Here is a 10736-nt window from a genome sequence, read left to right as displayed (position 1 = left end):
GCACATATATCAACATGTTTTTCCCATTGAATTTGATGCTAGAACATATAGTCGATGTAATACTTCATTCGTTCAACAAATATTGAGCCCCTGGTGTAGATCTGGTACCTAAGTGATATGAAAACAACATTGCTCTCCTACACCTAGTGGCATGACACATACTAAAAAATTACAAATAAAATATTTTTAAAAATAATTCAGCATACTAACTCCTACATGGTGTAATAGTCTAATTCTTCCTCTACAGTTCCAAATAAATAAAACAGCAATTATGTGAGGACTCTGAAAATTAAACATAAGTAAGTGGATCACAGAAGGTAGTCAAAAATTTGGAGGTACAACCAGCAGTTCCAAATTTTTCTATATTATATTTTTTTTCATTTCATGGTTTTTCCCCAAGGAAAGGCCCTACTCACAGAACTGGGTAGCAGAGTAGCAGCATGAAGGGTAGGGGTAAAAACTACAATGGAAATACATCTGTATGGCCAGGAGAACCAGGAAAATGGGCCTCTAAGGCCACAGGTATGGGGGAACTTCCAGAGGAAAGATCTATAAAGGGGGACTGCCCTAATTCTTTATGGAAACCTTCACAAGTCTGGAGCTCACCCAGAGCTTTGTAAATGTTGGGCAGATTAAAAGAAATATGGCAAAGATTTTGAGACCTGAACTAACATGTAAATTACAGTTCTAGTGTCAGACTAACCTCTAAGTAACACATGCACAGGATAAGCCCAAAGCAGAAGAGAAAAGGCATTGAAAACTGAACTGAGACAAGATTCATTCAATCATGTTGATTGCCTACTAAAACAAACAAAACTTTAGCATTATCCAGACTCTAAGAGGACCCAGAATGAAATCAACATTGCATTCAAATTTTACAATCCAAAATTACTTGACATGTTAAAAGAAGGAAAATGTGCCCAATTCTCAAAAAAAAAAAAAAAAAAGTAATCAACTGAGAGATGCCAATACTGAGATGCCCAAATGTTAAAATTTTCAGAGAAAGACTATAGCAGCTACTAATGTGGTAAAGAGGTAAAGACTAACAAACCTCAAATGAATGGAAAGATACAGGTTCTCGGCAAAAACAAAAAATACCAACAATAACAAAAAACTAATAAAAAGCCAACTTAAAAATGAAGACTTGAAAAATATCTTATATTTTTTAAAATACCTTGGTGGGTTCAGTAGCAGAACAGTTATCAAGAGTCAGAAGTAAACAACCTAGAAGATAGAGTAATAGAAAATATCCAGTAGAGACAGATATGAGGAACAAGAAAGAGGAGAAAGTTGAAAAAAATTAACAAAGTTTAGAAACATGTAGGACAATACCAAAATATCTACCATTCTTGTCATTAGATTCCAGGAGAAGAAAATTAGGGAAGAGAAAATATTTGAAAAAATAATTGCTAAAAACTTCCCCAATTTCGTGAAAAACATAAATTTATAAACTCAAGAACTCAACAAACCCAAACAGAATAAATCATAGAAAATAACAACTAGAAATATAACCAAACCACTGAAAACCAAAAAATTTAAATCTTGAAATAATATAGAGAAAAAAAAAAAAAATTGCATATGGGAAACCTATCTGAATGACCACAGACAGGTCCTGAAGATGTTGAGGGAACAGCATTGAAGTACTGAGATAGAAAAGTAAAAGAAAAACAATACACAATCCCGTTAGCCCGGATGTCTATAATCAGCTATAATATCTCTCAGGAATTATGGTAAAATTAAAATATTCTTAAATAAAGGAAAACTAAGAAAATTTGCCACTGCTAAAGTTTTTTAGGTTAAAGAGAAATAATATCAGAAAGAGTATATCAGAAGGGGTGGTAAGAGACAATGGAAAGCATATATGGTTGTAGGCCTTTTTTGACATTTTATTTTAAATTGTGTAATATCAATACAAGTGGACTTTGAACATTTCTGTATAGTGGATTCCATAAAGCAACTACAAAGAAAGAAGGAAAGAAAATCAATCTCCCCAAAGGCAATATATAAATTTTTTAAATGTTTAAAAATGTTCATATAATTCAACAGAAGTCAGAAAAGTAGGAACATTAAAACAAGAACAGGGACAAACAGAAAACAAATAATAAATAACTAGTAAGACTAAATCTTATGTCAATAATTACATTATCTGCAAATCATCTAAATACAGCAATAAAAAGGCAGAGATTGGAGTTTCTTTTAAAAAAGACTTTATATATGCTATCTACAGGTAACCCACTTTAAATACAACAAAAAAGATAAGAAAAGATATAAAATGCAAACAAATCAAAAGAAAGCTAGAATGGCTATTTTAATATGAGACAAAGTAGATTTCAGAAGGAGGATAGAGAATGTGGCTCAGAGGTAGAGTGCTTGCCTAGCACATAGAAGGAAGGCTCTGAGTTTCATCCACAGCACTGAGAGAGAGAAAGAGAGAGAGAGAGAGAGAGAGAGAGAGAGAGAGAGAGAGAGAGAGAGAGAGAGAGAGAGAGAGAGAAATTGCAAATGTTTTTAAAATAAGATGAAACGTGTAAGACCAATGATCACCAAAGAAGCCAAAGGCATAGATTGTGAATTAAGTAATAAATGCTATTCCTACACCAATAAGTACTGTCATGTACTTTGTAAGAGGATGCATTCTATCCTGTGTTATACTCCTGGTCTGGAGAAAGGCTTTGGTCTTGCATGGGCATGTGAGGAAGGCCCACTGGAATCCATATACAGATGGGTAAATTCTTCCTCTTCATGGGCATTTCTTTCTTGAATTCTCTTCACCTGCTCCCCTAACACATAATTCAGTTAATTATTTCAATTGCAAAATGGCAGTAAATAACATATATACAATCTGTCATTCATTGCTTCACAACAGGGATGGATTCCAAGAAGTCATTAGGCAATTTTGTCATGGTGTGAACATGAGTGCACTTACAGAAACGAAGCTGACTACATCACTATATGATGAAAAAAAAAAACAAAAAAAAACCTGTCATACATTCAAGTACCAGATAGGGCACTTTCCGCTATAAGACATGATTTTATAACATAAATCATATAATTAGCATCATCTTATTAAAAATCAATGTTACAAGGAAAAATTTCTCTGGTGTGTATTTCCCCATCAAATACTAGCTATCAATATCTCATAGAACTTGAAAACGCAACTTGGAAAACACTACCTTAAGTTCCTAAGGTTTACCTTGTCTAGCTATTCAATGTTGTTTTTATTTCTCCGCTCCTGAATAACACAGTGTTCTTAAACTGCTGAAAACACTAGGTCAAGAAAAATATAGAGAAACATAAACCCCTGCAGTGAGATGAAAACCAGTACTAAAAGGGAAAGAAAGAAAACACAGGAAACACAGAAATACAGTCAAGTGAAACGATGACCACACAGAGGAATGGATCTCATATAAGATTGTGTTACACACATGTGGTGTTCAAGAAGACTGATATTGGTCGTTTTTGCTCCAGATGCTGAGTAGACTGTAACATTTCTAGAGTGTTACACTTCCAAATCCTTTGTCCTTCAAAAATCAAGGGGGAAGAGACTTGGAGAACTTTTATCTTAGACTTCTGATCACAGCTCCTACCCTTTTCCAATACAATAAAAGACCACTAGGGGGAGAAAACGCAGAGAACAGGAGCCTTAACAGGAATCTCAAAAGTCAACAGATTCCATTACCCTACTCTCACACAAAAAGAATGCTATGGTACGCAACACCAAGACACCAAACACCCGGAATCTAGTCTACAGCCAACATAGCTTTTCTGAAGCTTGTTGACTGTTTGCGAAAAAAATTAAAAAGTCTTTGAATAATCAAGACGAGAATCCTACAAACTGACCCAAACCAGGACAAAAAAAGAGGGAACATAGTAAAAGGTCTACCCAAAACGAGTCAAAGGATTGCAGAGGCCTGTGGCAGTGCATTCTACCTTCAGGATGGGCTACAACCTAAACCAATGTTGGCGCAGCAGCTCCGTAACAGGTCTTCTTTACGGAATCGATAGTTACTTCGACAGCGAAGGTTAGTCACCGCGCTCCCTTCATTCTTCCCCAACTAATCCTGTTTCCTCTATGGCCATAAAAGTGGATAAACTCACTCGCTCCCAATAATCATTTCCACACCTCTACCACAGTCCTCCCGTCGTTTATAGAAACAAAATATATGACACACACGGTGTCCTAGGATGACACAACACCCTCACTACTGCAGGAGACCAAGCATTAACAGATACATGCCAAAAAAGCAGCCCCAATGACCCCCCCACTCCGGGCGGAAAAGCAAGGCGCAGGCGCAGTAGCACGCTGTTAGCCGCCTTGCCCACTTCCCCCGCCTCTTCGCCTCAATTTCACTTCCGCTCCTTTGCACATCTATTTCCGGGGTATTGCAGGCTCGGCCCCTCCTTAGCTCTTACCCTCCACTGCCCGAGGGGGGGAGTCGAGGGGGTGGGGAAGAGTTCGTTGTTTGTTTACACGATGTGAGCGGAAAAAGAGACCAATAAAGTTTATTCTGGAAACAAAAGGAAAAAAAAACAGGGGCGACAGAGAAAGGAGACGGGGCGGGGGCGTGTGGCGGGGGCTAGCGAGGAGAGGGAGCAAGAAGGAGAAAGCGGCAGTTCCGGTGCCGCCGCTGAGGTCTCGGGCTGCTGCTACCGCGGCCGCTGGGGCTGGGGCTGGGGCCGCCGGCGAGGCAGGGCTCGGGCCCGGCCGGGCAGCTCCGGAGCGGCGGGGGAGAGGGGCCGGGAGGCGGGGGCCGTGCCGCCCGCTCTCCTCTCCCTCGGCGCCGCTGCCGCCGCCGCCGTCGCCGCCGCCGCCTGCGGGGCTGGGACCCGATGCGGTTAGAGCCGCGGAACCTGGAGGAGCCCCGAGCGTGAGTAGAGCGCCGACAGGCTGGGAGCGGCGCGGAGGGGATGGGGACCGGGCGGGTGCCGGGGACTCCTGGGCGCGCCCGCCGCGTTGGGCGGGGGCTACCGACCGGTTGTCTGCCAGCGTCGGCCCGTGGCGGAGTTCGCCTGCGATCGCCGCTCCCTCTGCCTGGTCCACCTTGCCTGCCTCTGGCCTCTCCTAGCTGCAGAGGCAAGGGCTCACCGCTGCCTCTCCTTTCTCTCTCCGGCCGCCGCCTCACTCCTCGTTTCCTTCCTCTCCCATTTTTGGGGATGGGGCGGCTGGAGGCTGAGGACGTATACCCGGGGCCGCCGCCCCGGCCACAGTGGCGGGGTCTCCCGTGCCCCGCACACCCACCCGGCCCGCGGGTGGCAGGGCTGTCGCGAGCACCGCGGCGTGAGGGACCTCTGAGCTCTTCAGAGGGGCTGTCACGCCCGAGGACTCTGGCCGCCCAGCCCGGCAACCCTGCGTTCTCGCTTACTGGGTTTAAATCGCCCGGTAGGGGTATGGAAGGAAAACCTCTCCCCCCACCTCACAGTTCCCCTCCCACCCTTCCTTTCGAGGTTGTTTTTTCCTTTTAACCAGACAATCAAACGTTTGGATCTTTCATTCATAGACCTGAGACATTGTCTCATGTGACTTGTGTCTTTACTAAGTCTTTTATGCGATGACTGTTTCATAGCTCCTAAGTGGCTTGGAAAGATAGGGTAGCGCCCAGGATTGGGCTATGTAAACACCAGACGTTCAGCCAGTGTGTTTTGACCGCAGCTTGAGAGATTTATTTTAGGATGCTAGAGGAATAGTGGTGATGGTGGCCAACCATGTTACTAGACTTAGGAATCGGAATCGAAAGCTATTTTTCTTAGATGTCAGTAATTGGGGAACTATTTACGTAGCAATATAAAGGCTAAGGGGAGAACAACAAAAGGGGGCTTTGTAGAACAAGTCTGCATGTTCTTTAATGAATTAGAGTTGTGATTTCATCTTCATGAAGCTTCCTCATTCCACCACTGCGCCTTTGTGCACTTGCAGAGCATAGATTTGCCCGACGATGTTTTGGATCATAGTTTGTAAGGCCGCGGGGAGGAGGGGGGGGGGAACCCCTAGAAAACTTGGGTAGGTAAATTCCAGGTTGTAATCGGGTGATGTTTACTACAACTTCTGAACCACTTTGGACAGTGTTGGTGGTATGTTTTCGTGCTTAGAAACTGTATTCTCTGGGATTTGTTTACTTTGCACTGTATAGAATTCGTTTATGTGCCGGATTGCGTGTTCTAAAGAAGGTCCTGGAAAATACTTAAGATACCTTGTTGCTGAATTAGTTTTGGTAATCAAAACTCTTTGTGTTCTTACTAATGCACCCTTAAAGAACTGCAGAGTAAGATTTTTTTAGCATGCCTACATATTTAAGTTTTAAGAATCTTTAACTGAAGCATTGAATTCTGGTTGATAGCATAGATATCCATCTAAACATCACATGTTCTGGAAAATTATAATTATCAGATTAACTGTTCTGCAGTGTCATCAGTGAAAATTATCTGAAGGGAGTCCTGTGTGTGTGTGTGTGTGTGTGTGTGTGTGTGTGTGTGTGTGTGTGTCTCCTGGCACGCAAATGTGTGTTGAATGTTGGTGTGTGTGTGTGTGTATGTCTGTTTTTTAGCTTTTCTCCTCTTATGATTTGAGATACTGTTTGGGGGGAAATAAATAAAATTTCATACTTAACTTTCCAAGTTATTTGTGCATTTTTCAAAATATAATGTTTCCACATTAAAATTACAAAATAGATGATTGAAAGAAATGGTAGCAGGACAAAATAGTAATAACATTGTGATGGAAATTAGAAAATAGTGAATGTTAACATTTTATAATTGGCTAAGTGTGAAGTTTTGGAAGGCATTTCTGCCAGTAGTAATTAAAGAATTTAAAATGAAACATATATACATGCAGAGTTATTTTATTTACCTACAGTTTAAAAAAAAAAAAAACTAGATAAATTGGATATAGCATTAAAGAAGTGTGGTTAAATACAAATAGTGTACGTAAACTGAAAATACACTCTATGAAAGTGTATGTTCTCATGGAGCTAAATATATGTAATAGAAGAGCAGTGACTGCCTGGCTCTATGCATGGAACAGTCCTAGAGGCAGAGCTTCCTTCCTGTCAGGATAAGATCCTCTCCATCCCAAATCAGTATTCCCTTAAAAAATAATAATAAAATAAAATAAAAATATCTAGGTTTAGAAATAAAATATTTATGTGATATAAAGTAGGTCATAATAACTTTTTTCCTAAAACAGTTTACTTTGCAGCTTATTCCTCATTAGTGCCCTTTACTAGATTTTTAAACAATTGAGATTATCATGTAAAGGGCATTTGCTCTGTTGATCTGTTTATTTGAAGAGAGCTAACTTAATCCCACTTGATCTCTTTAGCAACTAGAGTAGCATTGAAAGGATCAGTTCTCTATTTTATTTTTCTATATCTTAAATTCCAAAGTAGAGACAATTCTTTAAGTGCAAGGTATTTCTTAAGCATCATAAAAGATTTTGTCACTAGTGAAACTATGATCTTAAAATTTATTCTGTTTTAGAATCATAGTTCTTTGAATATTGTGGCTTATATTTTATTAGTACAGTTGTCAGATATTTTAAGAGTTTTTTCTCTTGAGCTTTATAACCATCCCATAGAGTGATATTACTATCCCTAGAAAATGATATTCTAATCTGAGGTCAGACAGTTGGCAGGTGACAGACTCATTGACAAAACTAATGTTTTCTGATTCTTTTCATTCTGTTATGCTACCTCTAATCTGCTCCAGCTCATTTTTAAAACTAGAGAAACTAGGGCCCAGAGAGGTATAATTGCTTAAGATGATCTTTAACGTTTTGAAGTAATAAATAAGCATACATAATTCCCTTTATACTTTAAAGAGTTCTTTCCAACCCTAGTTACCCATTAGAATCATTTTGGAAACTTTAAAAAATACTAGTCTCATACCTAGAGATTCTGATTTAATTGGTCTGAAATGGAGCACAGACATCTGTTTTGTTTGTTTTAAAGTTCAGGTAATTCTAATAGGCAAGATTGTAAAGCCCTGATTTTCAAGGACCTATATGATTTGATCCTTGCTTCTCTAGGTTCCTTTTACCTTGCTACTCCTACAGCTCCCCCCACTCCCGCCTTTGCACATTCTAATGTACAAATGCTGTTTGCATTTCCTGAAATATTTGTGTACTCAATTCTCCTTCCTTAACTAGCTGTCTTCTACTTAGCTTTCACATTCACTCCTTTGAAAAGTACAGCCTGGGACTTTGGCATCTTGTTCCCATGGCATCTTGTACTCCCACTGTCATATCATTGACCTCACTGCATTGTAATTGCCTATTTATTTGTTTATACCCTTCACCAGGATGTAAATTCCATGACCGGAACTCCTTTCTATCTTATATATGGTTGTAGTTTTATAGCCAATCATGCCAGTACATTATAGGCTTTTGACTGAATAAATAAATATTTCGGAGACAGATTTCTCTACAATAATTGATAATTCATAAGCATCAGTTACGTTTTTATTCTTGCCAAATACATTTAATATATTTGGCCACTAAAATGTGTAGCCTGAAATTGCCACACACATGAATTTCATTTGGACGTATTTGAGATGTTATAAATTATATCAAGAGTGACACTGTACCCCAGGCACAAATGCACACAGCCAAACATAAGAATTATTATTAGACATAGTACTCCACAGGAAATTGGGATATTTAAATTCAGATCCCCATTTCACCGCAAACATTGTGTCTTTGGCAAGTCTCATCCTTTTCAGGCTTCATCCTCATTTGTAACATAAAGGGATTATACTGAAATGTTCCACTTAGTTCTCAGTGATCTAGCCTTAAAATTCAGAGTACTAAATTGCTGGCTTTGAAATCTGTTGTGTCTTAGTTCAAAACCTGGTCCTTAAACTTACTGGCAGGACTTCCTAATCTATATAATGGGGGTAATTGCTACTCAATAGTGTTGTCGTTGTTAAATTAAATAATATAATGTAAATCCAAATTAGTTCTTGACCTTTAGGAGATATAAAATATGAGTAGGATTTAACTGAGATAAAAGAACACAGTTTATGTAATAAGTTCTATTTTCCACCTTGCTGATTGCTAACACTGCAGGTATGACTAGGGAGCAAAAAACACTTGACTTTTGGTTTCATTTTCTTAGAACCCCATTCTACTGCCAGACACTCAGGTGTTGGTCGTCTTGCTTGGGGAATAGTATACCGGGAAATTTGAACCTGACATGATAGCAAGTACCAAACTATTGATACATATATAATATGGGGGAGAGGAGAATCTATACTGATGACCTTACACCACCTCCAAAGATAAATAAAACCAGACTTGACCATTCAAAAGAAGGAAATAAAGTGATTCATAAAAGAAGACCCAGAGACTGGTAAAATCTCTGTTCAACAAGCCTTAAATTTTAGAGACCATTATTAAGTAATTTCCAAGCAATAAGGAAATATAGGAAAAAACAGTCTTGTGATTAGAGCCAGTTCCAGAAAATAGACACCAAAAGGGTTCTCAGTGTCAGATTAGCAGTTGAAAGATACCAAAAAAGTTGCTGAAATTTTTCTCTATAAGGGAGCCATTCTTAGTTTTATGTAGTGATTTCAACCTTTATTTGTTTGGTAATATTGAGAGCAACTTTATTCAGAATGTATTTTTTGCTCTGCTGAAGTTACTTGTTGTCAGTCTTATTTCTCTATAAAATTACTTGCCTGAGTTTCCCTTTAAATTTATATGAAAAGTGAATTTTATAAACAACCTTTTTGGAAAATAGTGAAATAAAAATTTAAAACCATGGATAGGAGAAACTGAAGTATTAGGATGTAAAAAGGAAATAGACAACATACAGTGAAGTGTGAGGATCCAGCTTGAAAACTGGAGGTTTCCTCATCAAAATGTTTATTCTGGGCTGGGGTTATAGCTCAGTGGTAGAGCGCTTGCCTAGCACATGTGCCACACTGGATTTGATTCTCAGCACCACATGTAAATAAATTAATTAAGGTCTATCAACAATTTAAAAAATCATTCATATTTAAACCTTTTTCATATTTCCTTATTCACATTTAAGCCTTTTTTATATGAATCAGTTGAACCTAGTTAAGGAATTTTTAAGTGTTCTTTCTTTCCCTCCCCACTATACAGTTCAGGGAGTTTAAAGTTAAAATACTCCAGTGAAGAGTTTGTAATGAAAGTGGTGGCTTAGAGCTATCTTTTTCTTCAAATTTAATATTTCTTTAAGTGAAGCTGTTTTTATTACGTATTAGCAATTTCCTATCAACATGCTTGAGAATAAATTCCAATCCCAGAGTGCTACTTTGTGTGTGGTGTGTGTGTGTGTGTGTGTGTGTGTGTAATATGTATTTAGTTAAAACCAAAGAAGTCAGTGTTGTGATGTGGAAAAAAAGCTGCGTGAGGATAGAATCATTGTGCTATGATCATAACCCTTTCCTAACTCACGTGCATATTTCTTTTGATATTTGGAGACTTTAAATTTTTTATTTTTTTTAATCAGTTGTACATGACAGTACAATGCATTAATACATTTTGATAGATCATACATAAATGGAGTGTAATCTCATCTTTCTGATTATGCATATTGAGGATCACATTGGTCAAGCAGTCATATATTGTTCATGAGGTAATAACGTCTGTTTCACTCTACTATCATTCTACCCCTTTACCCCTTTCCCTCCCCTCTATCTAATATAAAGTAACTCTGTTCTTCCCTATCCCCCCCCCCTTATTGTGAATTAGCATCCACATATTAGAGAAAACATTC

At 38.7% G+C, this 10736-nt stretch overlaps 1 protein-coding gene and 2 long non-coding RNA genes across 3 annotated transcripts in view; 1 reads left to right on the top strand and 2 right to left on the bottom strand.

The window, feature by feature from the left end:
* Positions 1 to 288: 288 nt before the first annotated feature.
* LOC306670262 lies at positions 289 to 4260 on the bottom strand. Its single transcript, XR_013766368.1, has 3 exons — positions 3931 to 4260; positions 3194 to 3267; positions 289 to 2780 (listed from the first exon to the last, which is right to left on the bottom strand). It is a non-coding gene; the product is annotated as an uncharacterized lncRNA (long non-coding RNA).
* A 253-nt stretch (positions 4261 to 4513) lies between these two features.
* PIK3CA (phosphatidylinositol-4,5-bisphosphate 3-kinase catalytic subunit alpha) overlaps positions 4514 to 10736 on the top strand; it is an 81067-nt gene continuing 74844 nt past the window's right edge. Inside the window, exon 1 of the mRNA XM_079156345.1 lies at positions 4514 to 4868. The gene's annotated coding sequence lies outside the window, so the exon portion shown is untranslated. The remainder of the gene's footprint in view (positions 4869 to 10736) is intronic.
* Positions 6861 to 10736, bottom strand: part of LOC306671122 — a 376374-nt gene continuing 372498 nt past the window's right edge. Inside the window, exon 2 of the long non-coding RNA XR_013766594.1 lies at positions 6861 to 10640. This is a non-coding gene — a long non-coding RNA (uncharacterized lncRNA). The remainder of the gene's footprint in view (positions 10641 to 10736) is intronic.

This window comes from Sciurus vulgaris (genome assembly GCF_902686455.1).
Source record: "Sciurus vulgaris genome assembly, chromosome: 10".
In the NCBI taxonomy this organism is placed as follows: Eukaryota; Metazoa; Chordata; class Mammalia; order Rodentia; family Sciuridae; genus Sciurus; species Sciurus vulgaris.
The sequence above is the reverse complement of the archived record's forward strand: the minus strand, read 5'-3'. Positions and strand labels throughout refer to the sequence as shown.